This window comes from Asparagus officinalis, chromosome 7, assembly GCF_001876935.1.
Source record: "Asparagus officinalis chromosome 7, Aspof.V1, whole genome shotgun sequence".
NCBI lineage: Eukaryota > Viridiplantae > Streptophyta > Magnoliopsida > Asparagales > Asparagaceae > Asparagus > Asparagus officinalis.
In genome coordinates, this window is record NC_033800.1 from 83,900,177 (window position 1) to 83,906,984 (window position 6,808).

The following is a 6,808-nucleotide window of genomic DNA, read 5'->3' on the forward strand; positions in this document are numbered from 1 at the left end:
CAGCTGAGGATGATATGATTCCTGTGGATTTGTGTGTGATGCATATATGCCTGGGCCAAAGACCACAGCTCAAAAAGCCCAAGGCCCTAGTTTAAGGTCTTTGAATATATGGCTTTCCCTAGATATTAGAGGTGGGAGCGATGATCAAGTACTCAAGTGTTTTCCAAAAATATAATTTAAGAGAAATTAAACTTTAGAATAAAAAATAGTATAATATATAACTTATAATACTATTCACGTGGTAAACAAAAAATTATTGTAGCACCCAATTGTTAATAAGAAAATGAAGAGAGTGTAGTCTTACATGACAAGATTCGGATAATAGAACCTGAATGGTTAATGCGGATGATGATGACTGTGTCTAAAAAATTATATGAGGAACTAGGACTCTTGAGGAAAGAATCCGCTAGTTTTCTCCTTAGGCTTGTGTAGGATCCAGATAATTACACGCATGGGATAGGAATAATTTATAACTAAATTATGCACAATGGAAATAAAGAAACTCTAGCGTGCTTTCTAGAATAGAATATAAACAACAAGTTTAAAATTACCGATTCGGAAGATCATTGCATCTTTCTTGATCAACGATCGGAGAGCAACCACACCGTGCAACCAGCAAAAAACCCCATGCATATCACCCCACAGCTACCATATAAAGCACGAATTCATAAGGAGAAGGAGATTATGACTAAGTGAAGGTTTATGGCCTATTCTCTTAATCCCCCACCATGAAAACCCTATATTTATATATAAATGATTTAGAGATATAATCCTACACTTATTAGGATTATAAATATCTTATCTCTAAGATAAGGTATTATCCACTCACTTATTTGGATCTATATCTCATAATAATAACCAACATACTCTCACTCACACAAATGAGTGTGTGTCATCTGTTGTTCCCTGAGCCGACTTGCTGAATCATTGACTCCACGAGTCAAACTCTCTATGAGAATCTCCTTCCCTTTTAAATTCATGTCATTTGAAGATATTGAAATAATCATAAAAATATGGCTGATTTATCCTTTTGAAGATATTGAAATAATCATGTCATTTTTAATTTGATTGTGGGCTCGGGTTTGAATCATGTTTGGGAAACAAAATCGAAACCTCCAAAACCCACAAAAGCCGTAATTCTTCTCCAAAATCTCTGTATTCTCGTGTCACGCCTTGCTTCCCAAGATACTAGGGAATCAAAACGTGAACAAGCCCGCGACGTATTAGACTAAGGAGAAATAAGTACTAGACCCCTTCTGCTCAATCTAATACGCTAAGCGTCAAGCAAATATAAAGCGAAGGCGCAGGTCCCCGATCACAGTAGCGAGAATATAATAAATAACTCAGAACAAAATAATACATATCACAACTGAAACATCATCCTAGACATAATATTCGGGCCAAACATGCCCTTATACAAAACTATCTGAATGAATTGCTGGAAAAATATAAAATACAACGATCCGGCAGAAAATAAAAGTACTACAAAAGTAAACTAGGGTCATCAACTAAATAAAAGAGGTAACTGAACTTCGACTTGTTCTTTTGCTCCGTCTGCAAAGCCTTCCTGCGGAGGATCCTCTGGCTCCTGTACTACTCCGAACTATAGTTGTCCGTCCTCTAAATCTGACGTACATCCCGAGAGAAAGGAGTACGTCAGCGTGCATGGCACACGGCAAGATCCCAAAAGGAAGAATAGAAACGGTCGTGCGACCAATGCAATAATGGTAATAACAATGGAAACATGCAACTGAAATACTAATAATCTAAATATAATTTACTACTAGAATAGAATAATCAGAATAAATCCAAGGAAATCAACCAAGTAACAAGTCGTTCATGCAGCTAGCGATCATAATAATCATCCAAGTACATGGTCATACACTAGATGGAATTAATACTTAAAAATCTACAACTCGAGACGTAGTACGTCGAGCGAAATAATCCAAACAAGAAAACCCTCATGTATATACCATATGTCTCAAATTGTAGATAATTAAATATTAATCTCGATCTATATATGAAGAGAAATACAACTGGTCCGTATCTCACAAGAATCCATAATCACCTTAAGTAATAAGGCCATGTAACTAGTCATTCTATAACAGGTCACTGGTCCACATCTCACATAGAATCAACGCTCATATCATTGGATAACTGACTGTTCACAAATCTCCTACGTGCATCCAATACTGCTACACAAATTGGTCAGAGAACTACACGCAATCCGATCTCGGCCTGGTCCGAACTCAGGCAAAGCTTAGGTGATGAAACAGGTCACGAACTAAAGTGACTACACGAATTCACTTTAACCCAACAAACTAATCCCAGTGACTACACAAATTCACCCGCTCGAGCCTGGAAGATACATCAACAACTATATCCGATCACATGAACATGAACTTTCTCACCCCAACTCTTCTCGTTTTGTTAAGTCAACACAACACATGTCTCTAGGTCACGCAAGGCTACTACGTTCATGACCGCTAACAGTTCTCATTCACAACAAGGAACAATCAATGCAACTAATCATGTACAATAATATCATATCATATCAGATAATCAAGTCTAAGAATTTGAATCATAAAATCGTTCTAAAATAATCTTCTGAAATAATAAATTTATTTACTTCAAAATAATTCCTTTTTCCAAAATAAATTCTTTATTTATTGTTATAATTATCCAAAAATAATTTCATTTTCCAAAATAAACTCTTTTTAAAATTATTCTAAAATATTCATTAAATGTTCTTTTTAATACTCACTCTTCCAAAATGAATTATTTATCATTATAATTAATAATTCCTTTTTCAAATAAATTCCTTTAAATTATTTACCTTTATTCTAAAATGATTCTTTTTCCAAAATAATTCTTTTTAAATTATTATAATTTTTCTAAAATAATTTCATTCTCAAATAAATTCTTTTTAATTAATATAATTATCCAAAAATGATTCTGCTATCGAAATAAATTCTTTTAATTCATTATAATTATTCAAAAAAATGTTATTTATCATATTACTATGATATATTTAATATTATTCATCAATAATCCCACGTAGATAATTATATCACAGATCTAAAACTACAGATAATTCATAATAAATATAAAATTCAGATCTAAGCAAGTGGGATATTGCCTTGGGTATATGGTGGACTGTAGTGGGGGCCGTCGGGGTGGTTGCACAGCGTTACGACGGGTTTCGCGGAATCGACGGCTAAAATTACAAATTAGAGTGTTAATGCAACGTACAATATTCAAATGAGTATAACGAGGTGTAGATAGGGAGCCCAAGTGAAAGGAATATACCGTGTGCTAGACAACACGAAGGGCTACACACCTGTAGGCGTCAAAAAATGCTGAAAGGAATCCAAACACAGCTCAAAAGGAAGTCATCCAAAATGTCAAAAAAGAACACAAGTATAGACCGTCTCGCATGCGAGACAGTCTTTACTGTCTCGCACGCGAGGACTGTCTCGCCATGCGAGACAGTCTTTACTATCTCGCGGGCGAGACAGACTTTTACTGTCTCGCCCACGCGAGACAGTCTTTACTGTCTCGCCGTGCGAGACAGAATTTACTGTCTCGCACGTGAGACAGCTCTCAGAGGCCCAAAACTACTTTGCATAACCGCCAACACGTGGTCACTAACTGTTCAAGAAACGTGGGAAACGTTATGGACGAGAATCACGTTGATAACTGCCAAAATAACGGAGTTTCAAAACGTGGAAAGGCAGTTACAAGAAACTGTCGGGCAATTAACGATTTTTGAGACAAGGTTTTACTGTCTCGGAACCCGAGACAGTGTTTACTATCTCGGAACCCGAGACAGTCTTTGTTGTCTCGGCCGCCAAGACAGCAAACACTGTCTCGAAAGCTGATTTTCTCTCAGGGGTTATAAATACTCCCCGATATCGACTCACTTCGATAAACGAAGTAAGAATCATTAAACCCCTCACGATTCAATCAGAATCTGTGATTTGGTGGTCCACGAGTCAAAGCGCTCCCGGCACAGGCAAAGATCCCACGCAAGCAGCGATCCAAACAACGATCCTGCGTTTGTTTCTCAAGAGTTATAATTTTTCCTTTTATTGTGTAAAAGGAGTCTTATAAAAAGGCTATCTCTTTTTTGAATTTGTTGTAATCGACCGAAGATGTAATGAATTTCATGACAAAGTCAACTTTTGACGCAAACAAACTGGCGACCACAGTGGGAGCCAACGGTCTCGCTATCGAGATCGTCGTGTCGCAGCCAACCATCAAGATCCCGGTTGAATCAACGGTCGAGTATGAGTTCGACCAAGCGAAGTTTGAGGAGTATTTATCATCCTCACCTGTAAAGTCTTCCTCGCCTCGCAAATGCAGGAAGATTTCATCTTTGTTGAAGTTGTCAAACACTACAGATGAAGACTCTCGCTTAATTGTTGCTGAGGATTCTACTCGCAACCTCTCTGCTCATAATGACTCTTCTTCAATTAAGGAGTCATTAAATCAAAGCCCGCCGGCATTGATGAAAAGAGCTCGTCAGAGACAACGCCAACGCCGCGCTCGCCAAATGGCTAAGGCCTTGGAGCAAACCGACGGAGTTCATTATCATGCGGACTTAGAGTCGAGGAGGCATCAAGTGGTTCAGTTGTCTCAACGACCAATCACTCATGTCTTTGCTAAATTCACGATGGAGGAATGGACTATTATCAAAAGGATTCGTTCGACCCTTAAAGAACGCATACAAAAACGTCGTGAAAACGCTGCTCATGCCCGTGCTCTCTTACAACAAAGACGAGAAAGGATGAAGGAAACGGTGGCCAAAGAACCACCGAAACTCTGCCAAGTTTGGATTCCAAAGTCTGAAGTTGTAAAAAATCAACATTCGGAGCCCGTTAGGACTCCACACCCGCAATGGGGTGGTTCTAAACGTATGACTCCTAAAATAACCTTGGATCACTCAAAGACAACAATAATTTGTTCTGAGAATGCCAACAAGGTTTTACACCCCCAGAAGAAGACGCATTCGTCAAAAGACATTGTTATACCTGGGAGGTCATACCAACAGACGATAGAATTTTCCGGCAATCATACCGATGAATAGACATTTTCGCAAAAGAAAATCAGCTGCCCAAGATGATGAATTCCCTGAAGTCACCATCAACGTGGCTGATAAAAGAAAGTCTAAGCGGCATTCAAGTGACTCAAATCCCGACTTTTCCCCGAGAGGAAAAGTCAATCCAAGAATTGCTCAAAGGATGTCTCGACTCCAATTAGGAGCCATCAGACGCAGAGATTACAAGAGAATGCAAGAAGGAATGTCCTCGGAGGATGAATTCTCGGACACTTGTTCTGCAATCGCTTCTGATGATACAATGTTTAGCACGGGACAAACCAGAGAAGTACTTACGATCACCTCTGATCAATTTTCTCAAATGCTTCAAGAAGCTCTAGCGAAGCAACGTGAAGAAATTAGAGCTGAGATAAAGACAGAGATGGAGTTAGCTATCCAACAAATGAGAGAATTGCTAACTCAATGGCCTCAACCTCCTGAGTCCAGTCAGCGAGCTGAATCCAGCCGCCTCACTCAGAATGTTATAGGTGACAGTGATCCAGAAGTGGATGAAGTCATTATGGCTGATACACCTCCCAATAGCAATAACGCTGGGGGTGGTCTAACGGATTCTCCCAATAACGAGATTGGGGGTGGTTCAATAGCACCTCTCACAGGGAGTGGTCTAACTCATTCTCCTCAACGTCCTTCGAATGAAGACATAGACGATAAAAGAAAAATGAAAGAGCTTGAAAATAAAATCAACGCTTTGATAACGACTCAAGAAATGAAGAAGACGGGTATTCCATGTCCCTATCCAAGAGAATGGAATTCAATACCGTACCCGGCAAAATTCAACATGATTAACTTCACACCGTTTGAGGGGAAGAGCTCGCCTATTCAGCACTTGATTTATTTCAAGTCTCATTTGGGCATGATCTCTGGAAACGAGGCTTTAATGGTCCGGTCATTCATTGGCACCCTTCGTGGGCCTGCCTTCGATTGGTACCGACGTCTCAAGCTTGGGAGCATCAATTGCTGAGATGACATGGAAAGTTTATTCCTCAGCAACTTCTTCGATGATGACACCGAAGTGTCAATCGGAACCCTTTTGGATGAGAAGCAAAAAGACGGAGAGTCAGTCGACAATTTTGTCAAGCGCTTCCGTGGCAAAATAATGAATTGCAGAGATCCTATTACAGAGGAGTTCATCCTGCAAACATGCTACAATAACCTCTCCATCGATGTCTTGGAAGCTCTGGGGGTCGTACCATCCACCACTTGGAAAGAGTTAAAAATGCGCGGTGAACAAGCTGAACACTTTCTTAAAAGAAAGAAAACTGAGAGAAGCCAACCGACGACATCTGCAATCGCTGTCGCTATGAATGCGACTCTCGATCCGAAGTTCCAAAAGGAGTATTCTTTCGAAGATGATGAAGCTCCAGCCATCTCTAGACGGAATTGCAATCAACCTAGACGGAAATTTCCGTCTAGGTTGATCGTTTTTCTACTAGTGATATATATATATATAGAGAGAGAGAAACTTATGTCAACTTAAGTGGACGTCCACTAAGTTTCTTAGTCATTGATGATCACTTCAAAAATAAGATCCAAGCATTAATTGACTCCGGCGTCATAATGGCGAAACAAGCCAAATAAAGATGACCAAAATACTCCATGGGATACACGAGTATAAACTGTTTTCCCCTAACTCTATGGGATACACGAGTATAAACTGTTTTCTCCTAACTCCGAAGAGTATACGAGTAT